This window comes from Hordeum vulgare, chromosome 2H (genome assembly GCF_904849725.1).
Source record: "Hordeum vulgare subsp. vulgare chromosome 2H, MorexV3_pseudomolecules_assembly, whole genome shotgun sequence".
Lineage (NCBI taxonomy): Eukaryota > Viridiplantae > Streptophyta > Magnoliopsida > Poales > Poaceae > Hordeum > Hordeum vulgare.
In genome coordinates, this window is record NC_058519.1 from 614,973,425 (window position 1) to 614,988,552 (window position 15,128).

A 15,128-nucleotide genomic window follows, 5' to 3' on the forward strand; every position below is an offset into this window, starting at 1 on the left:
TTCGATTTGAGCATGGAACTAGGAATTCCAATTACCGGCCCCTTTCTCGTGAATGATAGTGAGTAAACACATATCGAGGATAACACGCCTAGCATGGAAGATACCAATAGCCCCCTGTCACCACATGAGCGGTTCGAGCATGCAAAACAGATTATTTCTTGAAGATTTAGAGAGTGGCACATGCAAATTTACTTGGAACGGCAGGTAGATACCGCACATAGGTAGGTATGGTGGACTCATATGGCACAACTTTGGGTTTATGGAAGTGGATGCACAAGTTGTATTCCCGCTTAGTACAAGTGAAGGCTAGCAAAAGACTCGGAAGCGACCAACTAGAGAAAGACAACAGTCATCAAAATGCATTGAGATTAACTAACATTGGGTGCAAGCATGAGTAGGACATAAATCACCATGAACATGAACATCATAGAGGCTATGCTGATTTTGTTTCAACTACATGCGTAAACATGCGCCAAGTCAAGCCACTTGAATCATTCAAATGAGGATACCATCCTATCATACTACATCATAGTCATCTCAACATTCATGGTGGCAACCAAGACAAATCATTATAAGCTCCTAGCTAAGTAAGCATGGAATAAGAACTATGATCTCTAAGTTGTCATTGCAAACATGTTTTTCTCACAACAAAGCTGAACTAGGAACAGTGAGCTAGTCATATTTAAAAAAACAAAATAGATCGAGTTTATACCAGCTTTTCTAGGCTCAGTCACTTCATCATATATCGTCATTTTTGCCTTTCACTTGCACGAACGACTGATGTGAACAATAATAAGAGTGCTCGTGCATTGTACTAAAGCTAGAATCTGCAGGCAAACACAAAGGAGAAGACAAAGTAATATGGCTCTTTGAAAGCTAAACAGGTATGCATGCAAGAGCCACTAAACATTATAACCATAGTCTTCTACCTTGACCCAAAGAAAAAGAAAACTATTTACACGGGAAAGCTCCCAACAAGCAAAAGAAGAAAAAGAAAATCTTTTTGGGTTTTCTCAAACTAGACAGACACACGAAAAGAAAACGAGAAAAAGAAAATAAACAAACATGGATGATACAGTGGCAAAGTGTGAACACCGGCTAACAAAGTGAAAGCATAAGCAAGAATGTAAAGTCGGTGAGAACACACACTCCCCCAAGCTTAGGCTTTTGGCCTAACTTTGTCTACTCCCAAGGAGGGAAATAACCAGCTCCGGGGTACTCCGGAGTGGACTGTGGATGCCACTGCTGTGTGAGCTCCTCCGGCCCCCACTGATAAACTGGCGTCTGGTACTTGACTGGCGGCTCGGGCACGTGCACTTGTGGTTGGGCCAAGCCCCAATATGCATAGATGTCCGAGGGCATAATAGTGTACCTGCCTGCATGAATATTGAACAAAGAAGGAGCATGCAGAGTAATAGTCTCACGAGTACCCTGACTAAATACCAGGTTATAAATCATCCTTCCACCTATATCTCTATCAAGAAAGTCATGGCGAACCATGCTATCGTAATCTAGATATCTCTCCGGAAGAAGCATCTCTTCTTCCTCCTCCAGTCTAATGGGTATCTCAAAGTGTCTGGCAAGACGGGTAGCATAGATACCTCCATAGACAACACCTTTAGAACGGTTAAGGTTCAACCGTTGAGCTACTATCGCGCCCAAGCTATAAGTTTTATCGTTATAAAGGGCTTCGCGCAAGACCGCAAGATCTGGGGAACTAAGTGATCCAGCTTTCCCCCGGCCAATCAAACATTTTCCCACAAATAATGAGAAGTACTGAAGCACGGGAAAATGAATGCTAGCAGCTCTAGCGCAAGACACTCCTCTCTCCTCTCCTACATCAATTGTATCGATAAAAGTTTCCAAGTCCCGTGGACGAGGTTCATGAATATCCCCAACATAAGGTAATTTGCAAACATTGCAAAAATCCTGGAGTGACATGCGTTGGGGGACATCATAAAGTTTAAACTCAAGCATAGGAGGATTCTTCCTCGAATAGAAGTTAAAGCTTTGTACGAAGATATTAGTGAGGAGGAGGTATTGCGAACACTTATCTTCAACGAAGGCGGTAAGGCCTGCATTCTCCACCAAGTGATAAAATTCATCATAAATTCGAGCGGCGCGTAAGAACACGTCGCTTGGCCACTCGCACGCTCGAACTTCCGCGACTCGAGGGACCAGATACTTGGGCTTCTTCTCACTCCCATCATCCTTGGGGTCACGGCTTGATGAGCCTCTCAAGAACCTCCTCATCTTTTCCTTTTTCTATCTCTGAAAATTTCTGAAATTTTTAGTGACTATAAGGAAAAGTGAACAAGGCTCAACGAAACTCGTAGCAACTACTCCAACAGGTGCCTAAAGGCCATATTACGCATCAAAACTACTTGGGGCCAGCTAGAATCAGCATGCAAAGCTCAAGAACATGGTCACCAAGGCAGCAAAAATACGCGGAGTATAAGGCACTAGAGAAAAAACTAATTGGACCAATGGAGGAGTCACTTACCAAGGAGTAATGTCCCCAAAACAGTTCGGAGAACGGTGATTTGAGCAAAGAGATCGAAAATCCCAGCAAGAGGAGGAAGAACACGGGTTTGAGCTGCGAAACAATTTTTTCTGGAGGTAGGAGAACCAGATGAGAATAAGAATGAGTGGAGGGGGTGCGTGTGGGCCCCACAAGCCTGGGTGGCGCGGCCAGGGGGTGCCCGCGCCCCTAGGGCTTGTGGCCCACTGGTGTGGCTCCCAGACAGACTCTTTGTCCCAGTATTTTTCAAATATTCCAGAAAAAATCATACTAGATTTTCACAGCGTTCGGAGAACTTTTATTTTCGGGGTACTTTCCTACCAGACGCTAAAACAGAAAACAGGGAAAACTAAACTAAACCTATCATTTTTCTTCTAAGCAACCTAAAGTGAAAGCTTGGAACAGAGGTTTGTGATTCCTCGATTCATCCATCTCATGGTCATCGAAAGAAATCCGTCAATGGGGTTGATCAAATCCCCAACTTTCTCGAATCGCAAAAGAGAATGGAGAATTTTCGAATAGTCACTAAGTTACCTCAATGGGGATATGTATTTCCCCAACAAGCAAATCATACTTCATCTTGACACGAGGAATAGAGCATTAAAAGCTCCCAATAAGTATCGATGAAGTTTTCTCGATAGCATTGATGCAGTGTACTCGATATTGTTTCTTCGGAAAGTGCACCGTATGCTCATTACCGTTGACATGGAAAGTGACATTGCCTTTGTTGCAATCTATAACAGCCCTTGCAGTGTTTAAAAAGGGTCTTCCGAGGATGACCGCCATGGCATCGTCCTCAGGAATATCCAAGATAACAAAGTCTGTTAAGATAGTGGTGTTAGCAACCACAACAGGCACATCCTCGCAAATGCCGATAGGGAAAGCAGTTGATTTGTCGGCCATTTGCAGAGAGATTTCAGTGGGTGTCAACTTATCCAACTCAAGTCTACGATAGAGAGAGAGGCATACCACTAACACCGGCTCCAAGGTCACATAACGCAGTTCTAACGTAGTTGCCTTTAATGGAGCAAGGTATAGTGGGCAAACCGGGATCACCTAGTTTCTTCGGAGTTCCACGCTTGAAGGTATAATTAGCAAGCATGGCGGAGATCTCAAGATCAGGTATCCTCCTCTTATTAGTCACAATATCTTTCATGTACTTAGCATACAGAGACATCTTGAGCATATCCGTCAAACGCATCTGCAGAAAGACGGGTCTGATCATTTCAACGAATCGCTCAAAATCCTTATCATCCTTTTTCTTGGATGGTTTGGGAGGAAAGGGCATAGGTTTCTGGACCCATGGCTCCCTTTCTTTACCATGCTTCCTAGCAGCGAAGTCATTCTTATCATATCTCTTAGTCTTAGGCCGTGGGTTATCAAGATCAAGAGGTTCAATCTCCACATCCTTTTCATTGCTAGGCTAAGCATCTTCATGAACATCACTATTGATATCATCATTAGGCTCATGTTCATCACCAGATTGTGTTTCAGCATCAGAGATAGAGGCATCGTTTGGACTCTCAGGGGTAGCAGTAACAGGGTTGCTAGCGTGCAGGTTCCTATCATCTTTCTTCTTCTTTCTAGGATGACTAGGTGCATCAGTGCTAACTCCTTGAGAATTTTGTTCAATTCTCTTCGGATGACCCTCAGGATACAAAGGTTCCCGGGTCATTCTACTGCCTCTAGTGACGACTCTGACAGAATTGTCATTCAACTCATTGAGCAAGTCATTTTGAGCTTTAAGTACTTGTTCTACCTGAGTAGTAACCATAGAGGCATGTTTACTCAGAAGTTTAAGATCATTGACGTTTTTGTCCACACAAGCACTTAAATGACTAAGCATACGCGCATTCTGTTCCACTTGTCTGCTAACATAATCATTGAAACTCTGTTGTTTGGCAACAAAGTTATCAAATTCATCCATGCATAAACTAACAGGTTTATCAAAAGGAATATCACTCTCATCAAACCTACGCAGAGAATTTACTTCTACTACCTGTATCGGGTTATCGAGACCATGGATCTCTTCGATAGGTGGTAGATTTTTGACATCTTCAGATTTAATGCCTTTCTCTCGCATAGATTTCTTGGCTTCTTGCATATCTTCAGGACTGAGGAATAGAATACCTCTTTTCTTCGGAGTTGGCTTAGGAGGTGGTTCGGGAATAGTCCAAGCATTCTCATTGCACAAGATGTTATTCAACAGAATCTCAGCTTGTTCTACAGTTCGTTCCCTAAAAACACTACCAGCACAACTATCTAAGTGATCTTTGGAAGCATCGGTAAGTGCATTATAGAAGATATAAAGTATCTCATTCTTCTCAAGAGGGTGATCAGGCAAAGCATTCAGTAGCTGGATGAGCCTCCCCCAAGCTTGTGGGAGACTCTCTTCCTCAGCTTGAGCAAAGTTGTATATTTCCTGCAAGGTAGCTTGCTTCTTATGGGCAGGGAAATATTTTTCAGAGAAGTAGTAGACCATATCCTAGGGGCTACGCACACATCCACGAGCAAGAGAAGTGGACCAGGTCTTAGCATCATCCTTTAGTGAGAAAGGAAATAGCTTGAGCATGTAGTAGTGACGGATCTTTTCCTCACCAGTGAATAAGGTGGCTATATCATGCAGTTTGGTAAGATGGGCTACAACCGTTTTAGATTCATAACCGCGAAAAGGATCAGATTCGACTAGAGTGATTAACTCAGGGTCGACAGAGAATTCATAATCCTTATCGGTCACAAAGATAGGCGAAGTAGCAAACTTCGGGTCGTATTTCATCCTAGCGTTCAGAGATTTTTCTTTCCATTTGCGCAGAAGTTTCTCAACATCATAGCTATCCTTACACGCAAGAAAATCCTCATCTATCTCTCCGTCCATAACATAGCGCGCATCAGGCATAGCAGGCAATTCAGGCATAGTAGCAGGTTCTACTTCAATAGTATCAGCAGTTTCAGAAGTATCATCACATCTAGCAGCAGCTCTAGCAATTTGTGCATCAAGGGAACCTAGTGGCAAAGCAGTATCAGGCATAGCATCATCAGGCATAGTATCTAGCATAGCATCATCAGGCATAGTATCAAACATAGCATCATCACGCATAGTAGCATCATCAAGCACATGCGACATATCAAGATTTCTTGCAGGAGGCGAAGTCGCAAACTTATTCAGAACTGAAGGTGAATCAAGTGAAGAGCTAGATGGCAGTTCCTTACCTCTCCTTGTAGTGGAAGGTAGGATTTCAGTTCTTGGATCTTTCGGATTCCTCATAGTGATCAGCAGACGTCAATCCCAAGTGACTCAGAGAATATAGCTGTGCTTCCCCGGCAACGGCGCTAGAAAAAGCCTTGATGTCCCACAAGCGTATGGGATCGCAACAGTTTTCGAGGGTAGAGTATTCAACCCAAATTTGTTGGTTTGCACGACGGGAAGCGAAAGAATATTCTCAAGTATTAGCAGCTGAATGCGTCAGATTCAACCACACCTGAAAGATTAGTGTCTGGAAGCAAAGTATCAGTAGCAAAGTAGTATGATAGCAACGGTGCAAGAAACGATATGTTGACGGCAGACTATTCCTAATTGTTGTATCAATGGTGCCAGTAAAACCTTGTTGACGGGATGTTAGTGCCAACAAAGTCTTGCAACAAGTAACGGCGGAGTAGCAAGGAACAGCAGTAGCAGCAGCAGCAAAGTAACAAGTAACAGCAGTAGCAACAGCACCAAAGTGACAGCAGTAGTGACAGCAGCAAAGTGGCCCAATCCCTCTTGTAGCAAGGGACAAGCCTAGGCAAAGTAATGTAGCGAGGACCGGTAGTAAAAGACTCATAGGCAGTGGATCGGTGATGGATGAGTGTGACGGATGTGATTCATTATGTAACAACTATATCATGGAGAGATATGTGGCTAGCTCCCGTTCACCAATCTAATATAGGCATGTATTCCGTATGTAGTCATACGTGCTTAGGAAAGAGAACTTGCATGACATCTATTGTCCATCCCTCCTGTGGCAGCGGGGTCCTAATGGAAACTACGGGATATTAAGGTTCTCCTTTTAATAAAGAACCGGACCAACGCATTAACACGCGGTGAATACATGAACTCCTCATACTATGGTCATCTCCGGGAGTGGTTCCGACTATTGTCACTCCGCGGTTGCCGGGTCATAACACATAGTAGGTGACTACAACTTGCAAGATAGGATCTAAAACACACATATATTGGCGACAACATAATAGGTTCAGATCTGAAATCATGGCACTCGGGCCCTAGTGACAAGCATTAAGCATAGCCAAGTAGTAGCAACATCAATCTAGAACATAGTGGATACTAGGGATCAATCCCCATCAAGAACTAACTCGATTACATGATAGATCTCATCCAACTCATCACCGTCCAGCAAGCCTACGATGAGATTACTCACGAACGATGAAGAGCATCATAGAATTGTCGATGGAGAAAGGTTGATGATGACGATGGCGACGATTTCCCCTCTCCGGAGCCCGAAACAGACTCCAGATCTGCCCTCCAGATGAAGAACAAGATGTGGCGGCGTCTCCGTATCGCAAAACGCGATGAAACCTTCTTTCTGATTTTTTCCAGGCGAAACGGAAGATATAGAACTGAGATTGGGGGCGGTGGTGCCATGTGGGCCCCACAAGCCCTCACGGCGCGGCCATAGGGGGTGGCTGCGGCCTGTGGGCTTGTGGCCCACTGGCACGCCCCCTCCGGTGGATCTTTGCGCAGGTATTTTTCTTTTATTCCAGAAAAAATCTCCGTAAATTTTCAGGACGTTCCGAGAACTTTCATTTCTGCACAAAAACAACACCATGGCAATTCTGCTGAAAACAACGTTAGTCCGGGTTAGTTCCATTCATATCATGCGAATTAGAGTCCAAAACAAGGGAAAACGAGTTCGGAAAAGTAGATACGACGGAGACGTATCGCGTCCTGGTGGTGGTGGTCGGCGTTCAACGTGGTGGTGGTGGTCGTCTTAGCGGTGGGGCGGTCGGGCGTCCTCATCCGGGTTTTAGTGGGTCAGCTCCGATGCGTCCTTGTTGCCTCCTTCATGGTGTGAAGGGGATGCTCGAGGGGGGGGGGGGGGGGGGGGGGGGGGGACGACGCCGATGGCATGCTCTCTGCAGCGCTCCGGCGGGGGCTTCACGAACATTTCAGACCCCGACGAGGCCTATGAGCCCACGAGCGAGGTGTGCTCCTGCTGGCGCGTCCGGTCGGGTACCGTCGTTGACGGTGGAGGTCGTGCCCTCCCGCAGGTCGACGGTGATGCTGCCCGAGTCCTGACTCTTCTTTTTCTTCACTGTGCATGCCTCACTTCGCGGTGTCGTGGTGATACAGTGTGGATGTCTTCAAGACCTTGATCGCACAGGGTAGTGGGCAGTATGGTGGAGTGCTCCGGAGTGCACGGGGTGATGGTTGGGATCGGCAGAAATCCCTGTCGACCTGTCCGACCCCGACGTGGTGGCGCCTGAGGGTGCAACCAGACCTTCCTGGAGGGCGTCGGGGGCTACCCTTCCTTTCTCCTCGTTGTGTACCGAGAAAACCACTCGCAACAACGTTGTCATCATCGCGTCCCTTCTTGGAGGTGTTGATTGGTACCTGCACTTCGAGTCTAGGAGCTTGATGGGAGATTTCTGGTGGACGCAGCGGTCGCAAGGATTCTTCGTTTTTGTTGACTCGTCGTTGTCGGCGTTTGTACCTTTTGTATTTCCTTTTTCGTTTCTTTTGGACGCGACGGTGCTGCTTCCGTTCCAGCACCTATTCTTGGTTGTCGGTGTTGTTGCTTTGTAATATAAAACGGGAGGAAATCCTTTTTCGGGAGTTTCTTGTAACTCTTAGTGTTTTCTATTATACCTTACTCTTTTACTTGTTCAACTGCCTTGTTGTTCCATCCACACACACACCCCCTTGTACATTCATAAGTCGTAACAGTATCAAAGACAAGTTCTACATCTTCAATAAAAAAAAATGTTAGATTGAAGAAATTTCATTGTTCAACAGCCTCTATCAAGAATTGTTCCCTCTTACTTTTTTTATGTTAATGTCATTGTTCCACTTGTTTTTTTTTGCGAGTTAAATATATCATCGAAGATTGACTGTCGATTGTAACAACTACTGCAACAACTTTTCTGCAGATGCAGAAATACCATTGCCGGCTGTATCTGAAGAGTCCCATTGACTCTGTCTCCAAGTATTTGTCAACTCCTCCCCTCCTCTGTATTGAAAAGCAAATCACCCGGATCATATGAGCTGGCATATTCCTCTTTCTTGAGATGGTTGCAGGAAGCCATCGGAACCATTTAGCCATGCCAATACCCAATACCAACAACATCTTGAGCTTTTCCTGTATAGCGTCTGCAGCTGTTGTCATCCTAGGCAGAACTTGTAGCTGCTTGCAGTTCACTTACCCCAGCTTCAACGCAAGCAACAGGGATGATTTCAGCTTCAGCCCAGGCTCAGCAATCTCAAACAAGTCGCTGCAGATCACGCCCAACACCGGGAACATGAGCCACCGGTCGGGAAGAGTGGCCTATGCAAGGGACACCCTCAAGCTGTGGAACAGCAAGCGGACGGAGCTCACGTCGTTCAGGACAGAGTTCGTGCTCAACATCCTGCCACAGAACGGGACTGGAGAAGGTATGGCCTTCATGCTCACAAATAATCCATCTTTGCCCAGCAACAGCAGCGGCCAGTGGCTGGGCGTGTGCAACAACCGCACAGACGGCGCGAAGACGAACCGGTTAGTAGCCGTGGAATTCGACACGCGGAAGAGCTACAAGGATGACCTTGATGGCAACCATGTTGGCCTCGACTTGAACAGCATCAAATCTGTTGAGCAATACCCACTGAGCAATCAGTCCATCGTCCTCTCAAGTGGGTCTGATGTATTGGTCGGGATCAATTACGATGGTGCATCACTGCTGTTTCGAGTAACTCTCGTCCAATACAGCACAAGTGGGCAGCAGCATGTTTCCCTGTTAAGTCGGTACATTAACCTGTCAGTAGTTTTACTGGACGACATATATCTGGTGTTTGCAGGTTCCACGGGCAATTTCACCCAACTGAACCAGATAAAGTCGTGGAACTTCACCACAATAGATGACGATGCCACAGTTAGAAGAGAGCATTATTGGAGAAGAAAGTTGCTTTTGGCTCTCGTTACATTGCTTGTGCTTTCTATATGTGTGTTTGTCGGGCTGTTCATGTGGAGAAGGTTGACGCGGCGGAGAAGGCTTGCCTACCATAAACCTGGAGAAGATGATCGACGCACACGGTCCTGTCAAATTTAAGCTCAGGGAGCTCAGGCGTGCGACTGCCAACTTCAGTCCTACCCGCAAGCTCGGCAGAGGGGGCTTTGGCACTGTTTACCTTGGATACGTGGATAGGATGAACTTGGAGGTGGCCGTCAAGCGGGTGTCGACGGACAAGAAGGCCGACACCAACCGCGGCGAGAAGGAGTTCGTGGCGGAGGTGAACACGATCAGCAAGCTGTCGCACCGGAACCTCGTGAAGCTAATCGGCTGGTGCCACGAGAAGGGCGAGCTGCTGCTCGTCTATGAGTACTTCCCCATGGGCAGCCTGGACAAGCTCCTCTACGCCAGAGAAAGGACCATGGCGTCATCGTCGGCATCCAGATCCAGGGACACCCCGGAGCCGGAGCTTACCTGGGAGCGGCGGTACAAGATCATCTGCGGCGTAGCATCGGCGCTGGACTACCTGCACCACGGGAGCAGCAAGCGGATCCTCCACAGGGACGTCAAGGCCAGCAACGTGATGCTTGACGCGGAGTACAACGCGCGGCTGGGGGACTTCGGCCTCGCCCGCGTCATCCAGCACGACGGCGTCACGCACCACTCCACGCAGGTCGTGGCGGGGACCCGCGGCTACATGGCGTACGAGAGCTTCTTCACCGGCCGCGCCAGCCTCGACACGGACGTGTACGCGTTCGGGGTCTTCATCATGGAGGTGGTCAGCGGGAGGAGCCCCAGCAACGCCGTGCAGCAGCAGCACATGCACAACAGCGACCACCATGGCGAGGAGGATTACTCGAGCAGCGGGGGAGCGCGGCACCCCATGCCGGTGCACATCGTGGACTGGATATGGAGGCTCTACGGCGAGGGGAAGGCGTTGCATGCCGCCGACCCATTGCTCGGCGGCGAGTTCGAGCAGGCGCAGGTGGACTGTGCGGTGAGGCTGGCGTTGGCGTGCTGCCACCCGAACCCGAGGGAGAGGCCGTCCATGAGGACGGCGGTGCAGGTGTTGATCGACGGTGCCCCGGCACCGGAGCCGCCGGTTAATAAGCCAGCGTTCGTTTGGCCTCCGGGCGGCAATCAGCGGGAGATGGAGCTGCCGGACGTCGGGTTGCTGTTCACGGGAGGGGCCAGGCAGCACAGCAGTTTCTGCTCCATGACCTCCACTTCCCTCGCGGGGAGGTGAGCTCCATTGATAGTTGTACGCTTGCCTTGTAAAATTGTACGTTATGTTCGTCGCTTCTCTCCGCTGCACGAGTGTGCTGTTCGAAACGAGCTAGGAACAAAGTTTGTAATCTACTCTACTGACAGATATCTGAGTGAGGATATTTTTTCTAAATGGAGCACTTGTGTTCAATTTAAGACACACAATACGGGCGATGGTAAACATGGACCACCCTTGCCTGGATATACTCGGTATGCAACTTCAGCTTGAGCTCTCTGAAAAGATTTTCCACTGGCGCTTAGTCGAGTACGTTGGACGCGCGTCATGTCCTTCCTGAGGGTGAGACTTATCAGTTTCAAATAAAACCCTGCCCACTGAAAGTGGTTCAGCAATGCTACGCATACATAAGTTTACATAAATTTTACAAAAAGATGAATTTTGATTAAAGATTAAGGGGAATGAGGGCCCCACCTTCTTGAAAATCAGGGGAGGAAGTGGTTAGTTAGAAAAAAGAATCCTATTCAGCGCGTAACCTTATGTAACTCTTTGTATGTCTAGCATTAAAGTGGTTTTTCTAACTATCCGGGTTTCTACCGGATAGGCTGACACCACACGATCCTATTCGAAGATTCATACAGTACATGTCCGGTCAACGAAATGAACTGTGTGTATTTTTTGAATAGTATAGAACCTCAGACAATGTGTACGTTTGTACATATTTGAAATAGTAGGCATGCCTCATCCATATGACCTCTCTCTTTCTTGTCACGCGAGGCCTGTAACCTATATTAAAATATACAACGGCTCTGTAATATTGTCATTCAAATTTATGTTTCTACTTCGATCCACCAGTTACGAATCCGGCGACGTACTTCCAGTTTTCAGTTGCGAGTTTGAATCGCTTCCATTTTGTAAAGGTAATATAGAATCTGTCATCAGCTAACCTACTGAGTTTCATGCCGCACATCTGTGGACAATTTCCCACCTCCAAATCTACTTATGTTTGCTATCACACGCTGCATGAATAGTGTGTTGTTAAAATATGAGAGCAATTTCATTTTAATTTTTTTATGTTGCTGATGTTCTGCTCAAGTATAACTTAAGTATAGTGGCAGCAAGATTCATGTTCTTTTTCTGTCATTGATGTGTGCACCACATATTTTGTATTATGACACTAATGAACTGAAACTAGTTTCCCCTTTGTTAACTGCAGCTTATCATTGAATATACATGTGGGTTTACTACACGCTGAATATCCGCTAACTGAAATCAATTATATGGACGTTATTACTGATTTGTATTAGTTGCTGCTGCGTTATCATATATCTGTCTCGTGGATTTTCTAATTGAACTGTATAAAACAAATTATATTCCAACCAATCAAGTTGTGTGAGCTTCACATTGGACATTGACAGAGGACTAACAAATACGATGGTGAAGCATAAATATATAAGTTGAATATAAGTTGTGGATTCATTTTCATATGCGTGCTAGACATTCGTGAACATGGGTATGATGAATCAGACATATATACACTAATAGAAAACATGACTTTGGTCCACGTGATGAAAGAGCTCTAATCCCGGTTTTGTTAGGAACCGGGACCAATGGGTGCATCAGTCCCGGTTCGTGAGGCCAGGGCGCCGTCCGGGCCAGGGTCCCGGTTCATCTGACCCCTTTGGTCTCGGTTCCAGACACAAACCGGGATCAATGGTCCTCGCTCCTGGCGGAGAACCTTCAGTCCCGGTTCTGGCCACCAAACGGGACTAAAGGTCAGTCTTCTGTCCCGGTTCTGGCCACCAACCGGGACCAAAGAGATTCCTATATATACTCGCCCCTACCCACCCTCTCTTCTGTTTTTTGGCCGTTTGGGAGGTGTGCATGCCCTGCTCTGTTCATCGTTTTATGCATGCACATGAGGTGTTCGATGAAATGTCCGAGCCACACTTAAGCTTTCTCCTCTCGAAGCTCGACCTCCAAGCTCCATTTTCCTCAAGATTTATCTAGGTTTTGCGCTGCACCAACTACACAAGTGTTCTAAAAGGTTAGCTACTTCACCTTTTCATCTCTCGCTGCTAGTTTAGCTCATTTCAAATATTCTAGAAGTAGAGTGGTTGGTGGGTTTTAGTGTAGGAGTGTATGTGGCAGTTCTTTTGATTTAGATGCACAATCTAAGCTCAAATTAAATTCTTAGAGTCTGCACATGTGTAGGGTGCCATCCCGTCGCCGTCCTCACGGTCGACGATCGCCCGCGTCGATCTCGTCGCCGGCAACACCATGGTGAGCCTCTTGTTCTTATCTTCTTTTTAAAAGAAAAAAAATCTTACTTGTATGATTTAGATAGATACTTGTATAAATTTCTTACTTTTATTATTTTTGTTATTATATAGTGCGATGGTTTTGGTATCCGCCCACGTCGGTCCTCGTCCGACCTATGATTCAGACGTGGTATATTTTGTTTTATAATTATTTGTTTCCTTTAGTGTTTATGACAATTATGACGACCAACGTGACATGGATGTTTTTATCTAGGAGTTATGTGAACCAGAAATTCCAACCGACCCTCTTGTTGAGAGGTTAAATTTAGTTGAAAAAGAAAACTATTACTTGAAGAAAAATTGTAAATAATTGAGGAGAGGAATATGGAATTGGAGTTGCATGTTGTCGATGTCGTCGATGATCACAAGATCAAGATGGACGCAATGCGGTTGAAGATGGATGCAATGCACTTGAAGATGGATGCAACACGCTTGAAGATTAGGAATATTAGAAAATATGCTGTTGATAAAGATGCTTGGTATCATTATGTTGTTGGGTCAACTGTTACCTTTGTTGCGATTTTGATCATATTTGTTGTTGCATTTAAATGTTTTATATAGTTGTATGTTGTTTTATGAGAACTATATATGAACTTTATGTATTTATTTTTGCAGTAATAACATTTGATCACTGGTGTACTTTGGTTTTAATGTGACGATGAACTTGTATTAATTTGATCATTTCTCTATTCATGATGTTCTGCAATGGTTTTTGATATACTTAATTGCATAATACAGATGAACCGCCAATGGATGTACGATGACCGACACACTTCGGAGTACATTACGGGCCTGCGTAATTTTCTCGGTGTGGCCGAGGAAACCAAGCAGAATGGTTTTATGTATTGTCCATGTGTTAACTGTGAGAATACGAAGGATTACTCTTCCCCGAAAACCCTTCACTTCCACCTGCTTGAGAAGGGTTTCATGCCCCACTATTATGTATGGACCAAGCACGAAGAAAGAGGGTTATGATGGAAGACAATAAAGAAGAAGAGGATGATGAGAACTATCCAGATCCTATGTTCCCTGAATACGGTGATACTTCAACGGGGAAAGCTGAAGATCAAGAGGCACCAGATGATGTGCCCGATGATGATCTTCGCCGGGTCATTGTCGATGCACAGAGAGAATGCAGAAGTGAAAGGGAGAAGTAGAAGTTCGAGCGCATGTTAGAGGATCACAAAAAAGGGTTGTACCCAAATTGCAAAGATGACAACACAAAGCTCGGTACCACACTAGAATTGCTGGAATGGAAGGCAGATAATGGTTTATCTGACAAGGGATTTGGGAAGCTACTGAAAATAATGAAGAAGAAGCTTCCAACGGATAACGAATTGCCTAACAGTACGTACGAAGCAAAGAAGGTTCTCTACCCTCTAGGATTGGAGGTGAAGAAGATACATGCATGCCCTAATGACTGGATCCTCTACCGCGGTGAGTACGCGGATTTGAAAGCATGCCCGGTATGCGGTGCATTGCGGTATAAGATCATACGAGATGACTCTGGTGATGTTGAGGGCGAGCGCCACAGGAAGAGGGTTCCTGCAAAGGTGATGTGATATGCTCCTATAATACCACAGTTGAAACGTTTGTTGAGAAACAAAGAGCATGCCAATTTGATGCGATGGCACAAGGAAGACCGTAAGAAAGACGGGAAGTTGAGAGCACCCGTTGATGGGTCACAGTGGAGAAAACTCGAGAGAAGGTGGGGGGACTTTGCACGTGATGCAAGGAACATATGGTTTGGTTTAAGTGCAGATGTCATTAATCCTTTTGGGGAGCAGAGCAGCAATCATAGCACCTGGCCCGTGACTCTATGTATCCATAACCTTCCTCCTTGGTTGTGCATGAAGCGAAAGTT

The 15,128-nt window shown here is 45.9% G+C and overlaps 1 pseudogene; it reads left to right on the forward strand.

The window, feature by feature from the left end:
- The first annotated feature begins 8,663 nt into the window (after positions 1-8,663).
- LOC123430811 lies at positions 8,664-11,040 on the forward strand (annotated as a pseudogene).
- Positions 11,041-15,128: the final 4,088 nt, after the last annotated feature.